Source organism: Scyliorhinus canicula, chromosome 20, assembly GCF_902713615.1.
Source record: "Scyliorhinus canicula chromosome 20, sScyCan1.1, whole genome shotgun sequence".
NCBI classification, from domain to species: Eukaryota; Metazoa; Chordata; class Chondrichthyes; order Carcharhiniformes; family Scyliorhinidae; genus Scyliorhinus; species Scyliorhinus canicula.
The window spans coordinates 96,455,188-96,469,742 of NC_052165.1; the positions used below are offsets into that span (position 1 = coordinate 96,455,188).

Below are 14,555 nucleotides of genomic sequence, written 5' to 3' on the forward strand. Positions count from 1 at the left end.
ATTCGACGGTGAGGGTCTACCAGGACTGGAGTGCGGAGGTGGCAAAGCGGCGGGCCCGGTACAACCGGACGAAGGCGGTGCTACATGCAAAAAGGATCAGGTTCGGAATGCTGCAGCCAGCGCGCTTGTGGGTCACATACAGGAACCAACACCACTATTTTGAGTCCCCAGAGGAGGCGTGGGCCTTTGTACAGGAAGAGAAACTGGACTCGAATTAGACCCAGGGGATACTTGGCGGCCGTAGCCGCTCGGGTACTTTCAGCTGAATTCTTTGTTTGGATTTTGAACTCTTGCTGTGGTTTTTCTTCTGATGTTTTTTCCCCCCTTTGCCAACTTCCCTTAGTTATTGTTATTGTGGTTATTCATGGTTATTTATGGTTATTTATGCTGTTTGGTAGAGGGCGACTGTTAAGTACATTGTTATTTGTTATCTATCTGTTATTTATAATGTTAAGTTGGGGAGGCGGGACGGGGGGGAGAGCAGATCGGGGATATGGGCTCCTAGGGGGGGTTCTTTACAGGCATGGACGGGGACGGGGGTGGAACTGAAGATGGCGGGGTGGGGTGTGGCAGGGCGAAAGCGCGGGCTTTCCTCTGTTTTCCCGCGCGCGGGGCAGAGGAGGGGGGGAGGGGAGGAGTGCGGGGCGTGGCTAGCAATGGCGACCTTTCCCGCACTGGAGCGGGGCCAGGGAGGAGTGGCAAGGGGGGGGAGGCCCCCCCCCCCGAGCCGGGGGGAGTCGGAGTGTGGCAGGAGCAGCCGGGTCAGCGCAAACCAGCTGACTTACGGGAGTACGATGGAGGGTACATCGCGGCTAGGAGGGGTCCTAGCCTGGGGGGGGGGAGGGGGGGGGGGGGGGGGAGGGGAGTTAGGGAGGGACACCGGGTTGCTGCTGGAAAGACCAGAAACGGGAAGTGGAGGACTGGAGAGGTGGGGGGAGGGGGCCATCGCCATGGGGAGCGGGTCAGAAGGGGAGGGTCGACCCGGGGCGAGCAGGGAACAGGACATGGCTAATCGGCAGGGGAAGGGGGCGGGTCGTCCCGCGACCCGGCTGATCACTTGGAACGTGAGGGGGTTGAATGGGCCGGTCAAGAGATCAAGGGTATTCTCACACCTGAAGGGACTGAAGGCTGATGTAGCAATGTTACAGGAGACCCATTTGAAGGTAGTGGACCAGGTTCGCCTGAGAAGGGGGTGGGTGGGACAGGTGTTCCACTCTGGATTGGACGCAAAGAACCGGGGGGTGGCGATTCTGGTGGGAAAGAGGGTGTCGTTCGTGGCGGAGGAGGTGGTGGCGGATAAGGAGGGTAGGTATGTGATGGTGAAGGGTAAGCTGCAGGGGGAGAAAGTGGTGATGGTCAACGTATATGCCCCGAACTGGGATGACGCGGGTTTTATGAGGCGCCTATTGGGCCTCATTCCGGGACTGGAGGCAGGGGGCTTGATCATGGGGGGGGACTTTAACACAGTGCTGGCCCCCGGGCTAGACAGATCGAGCTCAAGGACCAATAGGAGGCCGGCAGCGGCAGAAGTGCTGAGGGGGTACATGGAGCAGATGGGAGGAGTAGACCCATGGAGGTTTGGTAGGCCGAGGGCGAGGGAGTATTCCTTTTTCTCCCACGTCCATAGAGTGTACTCCAGAATCGATTTCTTCGTGTTGAGCAGGGGGCTGATCCCGAGGGTACGGGAAGCTGAGTACTCGGCCATTGCGATCTCTGATCATGCACCACATTGGGTGGATGTGGAAATGGGGGAGGCGCGGGACCAGCGCCCGCTGTGGCGGCTGGATGTGGGGCTGTTAGCGGACGACGAGGTGTGTAAAAGGGTCCGGAAGAGCATTGAGAGCTATCTGGACTTGAATGACACGGGTGAGGTGCAGGTGGGGATGGTCTGGGAGGCCCTGAAGGCAGTGATCAGGGGAGAGCTGATCTCCATAAGGGCGCACAGAGAAAGAAAGGAGAGGCAGGAGAGGGAGAGGCTGGTGGGGGAGCTATTGGAAGTGGATAGGAGATATGCGGAGGCACCAGAGGAGGGGCTGCTGGGAGAACGGCGCAGCCTGCAGGTCAAGTTCGACCTGCTGACCACCAGGAAGGCAGAGACGCAGTGGAGAAGGGCACAGGGTGCGGTCTATGAGTATGGGGAAAAGGCGAGCAGGATGCTGGCACACCAGCTTCGTAAACGAGATGCGGCTAGGGAGATTGGGGGAGTGAAGGAGAGGGGCGGGAAGGTAGTGCAGAAGGGGCAAGAAGTGAACGGGGTCTTCAGGGATTTTTACAAGGAGTTGTATCGGTCTGAGCCGCCGACGAGGAGAGGGGGAATGGAGGACTTCCTAAACAAATTGAGGTTCCCAAGGGTCCAGGAGGGGCTGGTAGAAGGGCTGGGGGCGCCAATAGGGCTAGAGGAGCTAGTCAAGGGAATAGGTCAGATGCAAGCGGGGAAGGCGCCGGGGCCAGATGGGTTCCCGGTGGAATTCTATAAGAAAAATGTGGACTTGGTGGGACCGGTACTGGTACGAGCCTTTAATGAGGCGCGAGAGGGGGGGTTCTGCCCCCGACAATGTCGCAGGCTCTGATCTCCCTGATATTGAAGTGGGATAAAGACCCCGTGCAGTGCGGGTCCTACAGGCCTATCTCGCTTCTGAACGTGGATGCCAAGTTGCTGGCAAAGATCCTGGCAGCTAGAATAGAGGATTGTGTGCCAGGGGTAATCCATGAGGACCAGACGGGGTTCGTGAAGGGGCGGCAGCTCAACACGAACGTGCGGAGATTGCTGAATGTAATTATGATGCCGGCAGTGGAGGGGGAGGCTGAGATAGTGGTAGCGCTGGACGCGGAGAAGGCATTCGATAGGGTGGAGTGGGAGTACCTGTGGGAGACGTTGGAACGGTTTGGGTTTGGGGAAGGGTTTATTAAGTGGGTGAAGTTGCTCTACTCGGCCCCGACGGCGAGTGTAGTGACAAACGGGAGGAGGTCGGAGTATTTCGGGCTCCACCGAGGGACCAGGCAGGGATGTCCCCTATCCCCCCTACTTTTCGCACTGGCGATTGAACCGTTGGCGATGGCACTGAGGGGTTCAGGGGGGTGGAGAGGACTGACTAGGGGAGGGGAGGAACATCGAGTATCGTTGTATGCGGATGATCTACTGCTGTACGTGGCAGACCCAGAAGGGGGAATGCCGGAGATAATGGAACTATTAGCAGAGTTTGGGGACTTTTCGGGGTACAAACTAAATTTGGGCAAAAGCGAGGTTTTTGTGATACACCCGGGGGACCAGGGAGAGGGTATTGGGAGACTCCCCTTCAAGCGAGCAGGAAAGAGCTTTAGGTACTTAGGGGTGCAGGTGGCAAGGAACTGGGGGACCCTCCACAAGTTGAACTTTTCCAGGCTGGTGGAACAGATGGAGGAGGAATTTAAGAGGTGGGACATGGTACCGTTGTCGCTGGCGGGGAGGGTGCAGTCAATCAAAATGACGGTCCTCCCAAGGTTCTTGTTTTTATTTCAGTGCTTGCCCATCTTCCTCCCTAGGGCCTTCTTCAAAAAGGTGACGAGTAGCATCATGAGCTACGTGTGGGCGCATGGCACCCCAAGGGTGAGGAGGGTCTTTTTGGAGCGGAGTAGGGACAGTGGAGGGCTGGCACTGCCCAATCTCTCGGGGTACTACTGGGCGGCAAATGTGTCAATGGTGCGCAAGTGGATGATGGAAGGGGAGGGGGCAGCTTGGAAACGAATGGAGAGGGCGTCCTGTGGCAACACAAGCCTGGGGGCCCTAGTAACGGCACCATGGCCGCTCCCCCCCACGAGGTACACCACGAGCCCGGTGGTGGCGGCCACCCTCAAGATACGGGGGCAGTGGAGGCGACATAGGGGGGAAATGGGAGGTCTGTTGGCGGCGCCAATAAGAGGGAACCATAGATTTATCCCGGGGAACATCGACGGGGGATTTCAGAGCTGGTACAGGGTGGGCATACGGCAGCTGAAGGACCTGTTTATAGAGGGGAGGTTTGCGAGCCTGGGAGGGCTGGAGGAGAAGTTTGAGCTCCCCCCGGGAAACATGTTCAGATATTTACAAGTGAAGGCATTTGCTAGGCGGCAGGTGGAGGGGTTTCCCCTGCTCCCCAGTAAGGGGGCGAGTGATAGGGTGCTCTCGGGGGTCTGGGTCGGAGGGGGGAAGATATCAGACATCTACAAGATAATGCAGGAGGCGGAAGAAGCATCAGGGGAGGAGCTGAAAGCCAAGTGGGAAGGGGAGCTGGGAGAGCAGATAGAAGACGGGACGTGGGCGGATGCATTGGAGAAGGTCAATTCTTCCTCCTCGTGTGCGAGACTGAGCCTCATTCAATTTAAGGTGCTGCATAGAGCTCACATGACGGGGACAAGGATGAGCCGGTTCTTTGGGGGTGAGGACAGGTGTGTCAGATGTCTGGGAAGCCCAGCGAACCATGTGCATATGTTCTGGGCATGTCCGGTGCTGGAAGGGTTCTGGAAGGGGGTGGCAAGGACGGTGTCGAAGGTGGTGGGGTCCAGGGTCAAACCAGGATGGGGGCTTGCGATCTTTGGGGTCGGGGTAGAACCGGGGGTACAGGAGGCTAGGGAGGCCGGAATACTGGCCTTTGCGTCCCTAGTGGCTCAACGAAGGATATTAATTCAATGGAAGGACGCGAGGCCTCCAAGCGTTGAAACTTGGATTAACGATATGGCTAGCTATATTCAGCTAGAAAGGATCAAATTTGCCCTGAGAGGGTCGGTACAGGGATTCTCCAGGCGGTGGCAACCTTTCCTTGACTTTTTAGATCAGAGATAGACGTTCGGGGTCGTGGCAGCAGCAACCCGGGGGGGGGGGGGGAGGGAGGGGAGGGGGGGGGAGAGGGGGGGGGGGGAGGGGAGGGGGGGGGCAGCAAGGGTCGTGGGGGGACATGCACGACTGTAACGCGGGCAAGTCTGCTCGCTGCGCATGTCTGAAACTGTAGGCTGCCTTGTTTGTTAAGGTTGCCTGGGGGGGGGGGAGGACTGGTGCGCGCGAGAGGGCGGGCGAGGGAGGGACATTTGCCTAGAGGGATTGTGTTGTAAATAATTTAAAAATTAGTAGGGGTAAATGTTTGTATGGAAAAACTCTTTCAATAAAAATTATTTTAAAAAAAACAAAATGGAAGATTGCAAGGAATGCTGGGAAAATGGACATGTTGTAAAGCAAGCAGCTTGCAAAGCGATTGTATATTGGGACGGCTGCAGAAACCAGGTTTGACTGCTGCAGAAACCAGACAGCACTGTGAAAAGAAACCAGTTAACATACTAATGAGGCGATACCGGGCGATCCCCAGATACAATGGACACAAGTTAAACACAGATCGATACATTCTATGGAAGGACAGACCTTTCGGCGCCAGAGAAGCCCAAAACAATAAGTCCCAAGAACCGCCCCAGCGACCGAGGAACTGCCCCATGATTGGGGGGTTCAAACATATCGATTGGGAAGAGGCAGGAGAGGGGAGAGCCAGGGAGGGACTGAGAGTGATGGGGTAGGCATGGTGGCGCAGTGATCAGCATTGGTGCTTCACAGCAGCAGAAACCCAGGTTCATTTTCGGCCTTGGGTGTCTCTGTAGAGTTTGCCCTTTCTCCCAGTGTCTGCGTGGGCTTCCTCCGGGTGCTCCGGTTTCCTTTCACAGCCCAAAGATGTGCAGGTTCAGTGGATTGGCCGTGATAAATTGCCCTTAGTGTCTAAAGGTTAGGTGGTGTTCTGGGGATGGGGTGAGGGAGTGGGCCTCTGTGGAGTGTGGGCCTAGGTGGGGTATCTTTCGGAGGGTCGGTGCAGACTCAATGGGCCGAATGGTCTCCTTCTACACTTTAGGGATTCTATTCTATTCCATTCTATTCGCCATGTTAAATTTCCCCTAAATCTCCAACGGTAAGGTGGGGTTACGGGGATAGGGCAGGGGTGTGGGACTCTTTGGAGTGGTCCTTCAGATATCGCTGCAGACTCTATGGGCCGAATGGCTTCCTTCTGTGCGAATTCTATGATTCTATGGATACAGGTTGGAGGAAAGAGATAGAGAGAGAAGTGGAGGGAAGGAGGGAGAAGCGGTGTAGAGATGGAGAGAAGGTGGAAGAAGAGGGATAGACGGAGTCACGAAGGAGAAGAGGGATGGAAAGATAAAGGGTGAAGAGCTGTAGACAGAGATAGAGAGAGGACCCAGAGGGAAGAGATGAAGCGCAGGATGACGAGAGAGGGGGAGGGAGAGAGAGAGAGAGAGGAGTGCACAGAAAGACAAGAGACGGAGAGACAAGGGTCAGAAAGAGAGCGAGACAAAGATGGAGAGAGTGCAAAATAAAGAGGTAGAGTCATTTTGACCACAAGGGGGAGCATCCTGGGAAGGGTGACATCATCAGAAATCGTCGTGAGAGAGGGACAACGAAAGAGGGGTACGGAGAAAGGAAACCAGTGAGAGAGAGGGAGAGACAACGTGAGAGAGAGGCAGAGCGAGAAAGACACTGAGGGAGGGGGACCAAGTGAGAGAAAGAGAGAGACGGGGAGGGGGGAATTCAGAGGGGAGGAGGGCAGCAGGTTGAGGTGTCTGTTGTTGCTGACATTTATTCTGGGGCCTGGCAAACACCCACTTCCAGCCCAGCAACACTGAGCACAAATCCCACATCAACATTCGGAAATCCAGTTTATGTTTCAGCTATTCGACTGCGGAAGGTAGCACACAGGGAGACTTCCGTAAAGCTCGGGCAGTCCAGAGTAAGTAAAAGTAAACAACGTTTATTTTAGAACAGTTATATACACAAGTGCTGGTCGAGGGCCATTGGGTAATCTCTCTCTCCTGTCAGTCGGTTCCACAGTGGGGAGCCTCGTACTCCACAAGGAACTATCATCCCCAGGGGGAAACTATCATCCCCAGGGGAAACTATCATCCCCAGGGGGGAAACTATCATCCCCAGGAGAAACTATCATCCCCAGGGGGAAACTATCATCTCCAGGGGGAAACTATCATCCCCAGGGGGAAACTATCATCCCCAGGGGGAAACTATCACCCCCAGGGGGAAACTATCACCCCCAGGGGGAAACTATCATCCCCAGGGGGAAACTATCATCCCCAGGGGGAAACTATCATCTCCAGGGGGAAACTATCATCCCCAGGAGAAACTATCATCCCCAGGGGGGAACTATCATCCCCAGGGGGAAACTATCATCCCCAGGGAAACTATCATCTCCAGGGGGAAACTATCATCTCCAGGAGAAACTATCATCCCCAGGGGGAAACTATCATCCCCAGGGGGAAACTATCATCCCCAGGGGGAAACTATCATCCCCAGGGAGAAACTATCATCCCCAGGGGGAAACTATCATCCCCAGGGGGAAACTATCATCCCCAGGGAAACTATCATCCCCAGGGGGAAACTATCATCCCCAGGGGGAAACTATCATCCCCAGGGGAAAACTATCACCCCCAGGGGGAAACTATCACCCCCAGGGAGAAACTATCATCCCCAGGGGGAAACTATCATCCCCAGGGGAAACTATCATCCCCAGGGGGAAACTATCATCCCCAGGGGGAAACTATCACCCCCAGGGAGAAACTATCATCCCCAGGGGAAACTATCATCCCCAGGGGGAAACTATCACCCCCAGGAGAAACTATCATCCCCAGGGGGAAACTATCATCCCCAGGGGGAAACTATCATCCCCAGGGGAAACTATCATCCCCAGGGGGGAAACTATCATCCCCAGGGGGAAACTATCATCCCCAGGGGGAAACTATCATCCCCAGGGGGAAACTATCATCCCCAGGAGAAACTATCATCCCCAGGGGGAAACTATCATCCCCAGGAGAAACTATCATCCCCAGGAGAAACTATCATCCCCAGGAGAAACTATCATCCCCAGGGGGAAACTATCACCCCCAGGGGGAAACTATCACCCCCAGGGGGAAACTATCATCCCCAGGGGGAAACTATCATCCCCAGGGGAAACTATCATCCCCAGGAGGAAACTATCACCCCCAGGGGGAAACTATCACCCCCAGGAGAAACTATCATCCCCAGGAGGAAACTATCACCCCCAGGGGGAAACTATCATCCCCAGGGGGAAACTATCATCCCCAGGGAGAAACTATCATCCCCAGGGGGAAACTATCATCCCCAGGGAGAAACTATCATCCCCAGGGGGAAACTATCATCCCCAGGGGGGAAACTATCATCCCCAGGGGGAAACTATCATCCCCAGGGGGAAACTATCACCCCCAGGAGGAAACTATCACCCCCAGGGGGAAACTATCACCCCCAGGGGGAAACTATCATCCCCAGGGGGAAACTATCATCCCCAGGGGGAAACTATCATCCCCAGGGGAAACTATCATCCCCAGAGGGATACTATCATCCCCAGGGGGAAACTATCATCCCCAGGGGGAAACTATCATCCCCAGGGGGAAACTATCACCCCCAGGGGGAAACTATCATCCCCAGGGGGAAACTATCACCCCCAGGGAGAAACTATCATCCCCAGGGGGAAACTATCATCCCCACACTATATGTCCCTTGCTGGTTATTACAGAGATGACCAGACAGGGAGAGAGTGAGAGGTCAAACGCACCAACGACCGCTGTGATACCACATTGGGAGGGAGATGAGATTGATTCTATTGTAGATCGATGTCTTGTTCAATGTATGAATGTATTTAACTCTCCGGGTTCGTGAGATCACAGCAGATGGAGAGGCCGCCGTTTGAGTCGACAGTAACTATTGTGGCAGAGCACCATCTCAGCACGGTGTTGTAACCTGTGAGAGACCCACGCGTCCAGGGTGATTGAGTTCCTCACAACGGAACTCCAGAAACACAGAGAGGTGGCGAAAGAGGACCGCGTGGCAGTGGTGAGATCAGCAATGGTTGGCCCCATAAAGGAGGCAGTAGACAGAGCAGAGACTGGGGGCGCAAGAGGCAACGGTGCAAAATCTAGAAAAGGCAGCCACGGACCATGAGGAATGGATTGCCTCGCTCGGAGCCGAGGAGGAATGGATTGCCTCGCTCGGAGCCGAGGTGGCCACGGTTGGCCACGGACCCAGGAGGAATGGATTGCCTCGCTCGGAGCCGAGGTGGCCACGGTTGGCCACGGACCCAGGAGAAATGGATTGCCTCGCTCGGAGCCGAGGAGGAATGGATTGCCTCGCTCGGAGCCGAGGTGGCCACGGTTGGCCACGGACCCAGGAGGAATGGATTGCCTCGCTCGGAGCCGAGGAGGAATGGATTGCCTCGCTCGGAGCCGAGGTGGCCACGGTTGGCCACGGACCCAGGAGGAATGGATTGCCTCGCTCGGAGCCGAGGAGGAATGGATTGCCTCGCTCGGAGCCGAGGTGGCCACGGTTGGCCACGGACCCAGGAGGAATGGATTGCCTCGCTCGGAGCCGAGGAGGAATGGATTGCCGTGCTCGGAGCCGAGGAGGAATGGATTGCCTCGCTCGGAGCCGAGGAGGAATGGATTGCCTCGCTCGGAGCCGAGGAGGAATGGATTGCCTCGCTCGGAGCCGAGGAAGAATGGATTGCCTCGCTCGGAGCCGAGGAGGAATGGATTGCCTCGCTCGGAGCCGAGGAGGAATGGATTGCCTCGCTCGGAGCCGAGGAGGAATGGATTGCCGTGCTCGGAGCCGAGGAGGAATGGATTGCCGTGCTCAGAGCCGAGGAGGAATGGATTGCCTCACTCGGAGCCGAGGAGGAATGGATTGCCGTGCTCGGAGCCGAGGAGGAATGGATTGCCTCGCTCGGAGCCGAGGAGGAATGGATTGCCTCGCTCGGAGCCGAGGAGGAATGGATTGCCTCGCTCGGAGCCGAGGAGGAATGGATTGCCTCGCTCGGAGCCGAGGAGGAATGGATTGCCGTGCTCGGAGCCGAGGAGGAATGGATTGCCTCACTCGGAGCCGAGGAGGAATGGATTGCCGTGCTCGGAGCCAAGGAGGAATGGATTGCCTCACTCGGAGCCGAGGAGGAATGGATTGCCTCACTCGAAGCCGAGGTGGCCACGGTTGGCCACGACCCAGGTGGCACTAAAAGGGAAGGTCGATGACCAAGAAAACAGGTCCCCGTCGGTAGAACCTGCGGAACGCCGGACAGCACGGAGGGGAGGAACCCCCGCAGAGTTCCTGGCACCGATGCTCGGTAAGCTGGTCAGTGAGGAGTGCTTCGCCAAGCCCCTGGAGGTTGACCAGGCCGCTCCGTCAGAGACCCAAGTTAAGGGGACCAATACGGGCAGTGATAGTGAGACTCCACAGACTCCAGGATAAAGAGGGGATTCTGAGGTGGGCGAAAAACACAGGGCCCTGCAAGTGGGAAGGACACACCATCCGCTTGTACCAGGATGTTGGAGCGGTCAGGGCCAAGCACAGGGCAGAATTTAACAGGGCCAAAACCACGCTGTTTTAGAGCAAGGTGCGGTTCGGTACGCTGTACCCGGCCAGACTATGGGTCACCTACTGGGAATATGATCACTATTCTGACTCACGGACAAGGTGCGGTTCAGTACGCTGTTCCCGGCCAGATACTGGGAATATGATCACTATTCTGACTCACGGACAAGGTGCGGTTCGGTACGCTGTACCCAGCCAGATACTGGGAATATGATCCCTATTCTGACTCCCGGACAAGGTGCGGTTCAGTACTCACTCATCTGTGCATTCTAGCGCAATCCTGCAACTACGGGGACACCGCTGACTCCCTCATCAGGGATCAGATCGTGTTTGGGGTCCACCCCGACGCCCTGCGGGAGGAGCTCCTAAAGATATGACCCTGCCAGTGGCCATCGAGACGTGCAAAGCCCATGAACAGGCAAAAAGTCGCTCTTCCCGCCTGAAGTCGGCAGAACAGGGACCAACCTACCTCCCACACGGCTGAGAGTGTAAAGGCCATCGCCCGAATGGGGGCTGAGAGTGTAAAGGCCATCGCCCGAATGGGGGCTGAGAGTGTAAAGGCCATCGCCCGAATGGGGGCTGAGAGTGTAAAGGCCTTCGCCCGAATGGGGGCTGAGAGTGTAGCCATCGACCGAATGGGGGCTGAGAGTGTAAAGGCCATCGCCCGAATGGGGGCTGAGAGTGTAAAGGCCATCGCCCGAATGGGGGCTGAGAGTGTAAAGGCCATCGCCCGAATGGGGGCTGAGAGTGGAAAGGCCATCGCCCGAATGGGGGCTGAGAGTGGAAAGGCCATCGCCCGAATGGGGGCTGAGAGTGTAAAGGCCTTCACCCGAATGGGGGCTGAGAGTGTAGCCATCGCCCGAATGGGGGCTGAGAGTGTAGCCATCGCCCGAATGGGGGCTGAGAGTGTAAAGGCCATCGCCCGAATGGGGGCTGAGAGTGTAGCCATCGCCCGAATGGGGGCTGAGAGTGGAAAGGCCATCGCCCGAATGGGGGCTGAGAGTGTAAAGGCCATCGCCCGAATGGGGGCTGAGAGTGTAAAGGCCATCGCCCGAATGGGGGCTGAGAGTGTAGCCATCGCCCGAATGGGGGCTGAGAGTGTAGCTATCGCCCGAATGGGGGCTGAGAGTGTAAAGGCCTTCGCCCGAATGGGGGCTGAGAGTGTAAAGGCCATCGCCCGAATGGGGGCTGAGAGTGTAGCCATCGCCCGAATGGGGGCTGAGAGTGTAGCCATCGCCCGAATGGGGGCTGAGAGTGTAGCCATCGCCCGAATGGGGGCTGAGAGTGTAGCCATCGCCCGAATGGGGGCTGAGAGTGTAAAGGCCATCGCCCGAATGGGGGCTGAGAGTGTAAAGGCCATCGCCCGAATGGGGGCTGAGAGTGTAGCCATCGCCCGAATGGGGGCTGAGAGTGTAGCCATCGCCCGAATGGGGGCTGAGAGTGTAAAGGCCATCGCCCGAATGGGGGCTGAGAGTGTAAAGGCCATCGCCCGAATGGGGGCTGAGAGTGTAAAGGCCATCGCCCGAATGGGGGCTGAGAGTGTAGCCATCGCCCGAATGGGGGCTGAGAGTGTAAAGGCCATCGCCCGAATGGGGGCTGAGAGTGTAAAGGCCATCGCCCGAATGGGGGCTGAGAGTGTAAAGGCCATCGCCCGAATGGGGGCTGAGAGTGTAAAGGCCATCGCCCGAATTGGGGCTGAGAGTGGAAAGGCCTTCGCCCGAATGGGGGCTGAGAGTGTAAAGGCCATCGCCCGAATGGGGGCTGAGAGTGTAAAGGCCATCGCCCGAATGGGGGCTGAGAGTGTAAAGGCCATCGCCCGAATGGGGGCTGAGGGTGTAAAGGCCATCGCCCGAATGGGGGCTGAGAATGTAAAGGCCATCGCCCGAATGGGGGCTGAGAGTGGAAAGGCCTTCACCCGAATGGGGGCTGAGAGTGTAGCCATCGCCCGAATGGGGGCTGAGAGTGGAAAGGCCTTCACCCGAATGGGGGCTGAGAGTGTAGCCATCGCCCGAATGGGGGCTGAGAGTGTAGCCATCGCCCGAATGGGGGCTGAGAGTGGAAAGGCCATCGCCCGAATGGGGGCTGAGAGTGTAAAGGCCTTCGCCCGAATGGGGGCTGAGAGTGTAAAGGCCATCGCCCGAATGGGGGCTGAGAGTGTAAAGGCCATCGCCCGAATGGGGGCTGAGAGTGTAAAGGCCATCGCCCGAATGGGGGCTGAGAGTGTAAAGGCCTTCGCCCGAATGGGGGCTGAGAGTGTAAAGGCCATCGCCCGAATGGGGGCTGAGAGTGGAAAGGCCATCGCCCGAATGGGGGCTGAGAGTGTAAAGGCCATCGCCCGAATGGGGGCTGAGAGTGTAAAGGCCTTCGCCCGAATGGGGGCTGAGAGTGTAAAGGCCTTCGCCCGAATGGGGGCTGAGAGTGGAAAGGCCATCGCCCGAATGGGGGCTGAGAGTGTAAAGGCCATCGCCCGAATGGGGGCTGAGAGTGTAAAGGCCTTCGCCCGAATGGGGGCTGAGAGTGTAAAGGCCATCGCCCGAATGGGGGCTGAGAGTGGAAAGGCCATCGCCCGAATGGGGGCTGAGAGTGTAAAGGCCATCGCCCGAATGGGGGCTGAGAGTGTAGCCATCGCCCGAATGGGGGCTGAGAGTGTAAAGGCCATCGCCCGAATGGGGGCTGAGAGTGTAAAGGCCATCGCCCGAATGGGGGCTGAGGGTGTAAAGGCCATCGCCCGAATGGGGGCTGAGAGTGTAAAGGCCATCGCCCGAATGGGGGCTGAGAGTGTAAAGGCCATCGCCCGAATGGGGGCTGAGAGTGTAAAGGCCTTCGCCCGAATGGGGGCTGAGAGTGGAAAGGCCATCGCCCGAATGGGGGCTGAGAGTGTAAAGGCCATCGCCCGAATGGGGGCTGAGAGTGTAAAGGCCTTCGCCCGAATGGGGGCTGAGAGTGTAAAGGCCATCGCCCGAATGGGGGCTGAGAGTGTAGCCATCGCCCGAATGTCGGGCTGAGAGTGTAAAGGCCATCGCCCGAATGGGGGCTGAGAGTGTAAAGGCCATCGCCCGAATGGGGGCTGAGGGTGTAAAGGCCATCGCCCGAATGGGGGCTGAGCGTGTAAAGGCCATCGCCCGAATGGGGGCTGAGAGTGTAAAGGCCATCGCCCGAATGGGGGCTGAGAGTGTAAAGGCCATCGCCCGAATGGGGGCTGAGAGTGTAAAGGCCATCGCCCGAATGGGGGCTGAGAGTGTAGCCATCGCCCGAATGGGGGCTGAGAGTGTAAAGGCCATCGCCCGAATGGGGGCTGAGAGTGTAGCCATCGCCCGAATGGGGGCTGAGAGTGTAGCCATCGCCCGAATGGGGGCTGAGAGTGTAGCCATCGCCCGAATGGGGGCTGAGAGTGGAAAGGCCATCGCCCGAATGGGGGCTGAGAGTGTAGCCATCGCCCGAATGGGGGCTGAGAGTGTAAAGGCCATCGCCCGAATGGGGGCTGAGAGTGTAGCCATCGCCCGAATGGGGGCTGAGAGGGTAAAGGCCATCGCCCGAATGGGGGCTGAGAGTGTAAAGGCCATCGCCCGAATGGGGGCTGAGAGTGTAAAGGCCATCGCCCGAATGGGGGCTGAGAGTGTAGCCATCGCCCGAATGGGGGCTGAGAGTGGAAAGGCCATCGCCCGAATGGGGGCTGAGAGTGTAAAGGCCATCGCCCGAATGGGGGCTGAGAGTGTAGCCATCGCCCGAATGGGGGCTGAGAGTGTAAAGGCCATCGCCCGAATGGGGGCTGAGAGTGTAGCCATTGCCCGAATGGGGGCTGAGAGTGTAGCCATCGCCCGAATGGGGGCTGAGAGTGTAAAGGCCATCGCCCGAATGGGGGCTGAGGGTGTAGCCATCGCCCGAATGGGGGCTGAGAGTGTAAAGGCCATCGCCCGAATGGGGGCTGAGAGTGTAGCCATCGCCCGAATGGGGGCTGAGAGTGTAAAGGCCATCGCCCGAATGGGGGCTGAGAGTGTAAAGGCCATCGCCCGAATGGGGGCTGAGAGTGGAAAGGCCATCGCCCGAATGGGGGCTGAGAGTGGAAGGCCATCGCCCGAATGGGGGCTGAGAGTGTAAAGGCCTTCACCCGAATGGGGGCTGAGAGTGTAGCCAATCGCCCGAATGGGGGCTGAGAGTGTAGCCA

General features: G+C 57.7%; 1 protein-coding gene across 1 annotated transcript in view; it reads left to right on the forward strand.

The window, feature by feature from the left end:
* Positions 1-6,542: 6,542 nt before the first annotated feature.
* LOC119954820 (C-type lectin domain family 10 member A-like) overlaps positions 6,543-14,555 on the forward strand; it is a 101,689-nt gene continuing 93,676 nt past the window's right edge. Inside the window, exon 1 of the mRNA XM_038780362.1 lies at positions 6,543-6,734. The gene's annotated coding sequence lies outside the window, so the exon portion shown is untranslated. The remainder of the gene's footprint in view (positions 6,735-14,555) is intronic.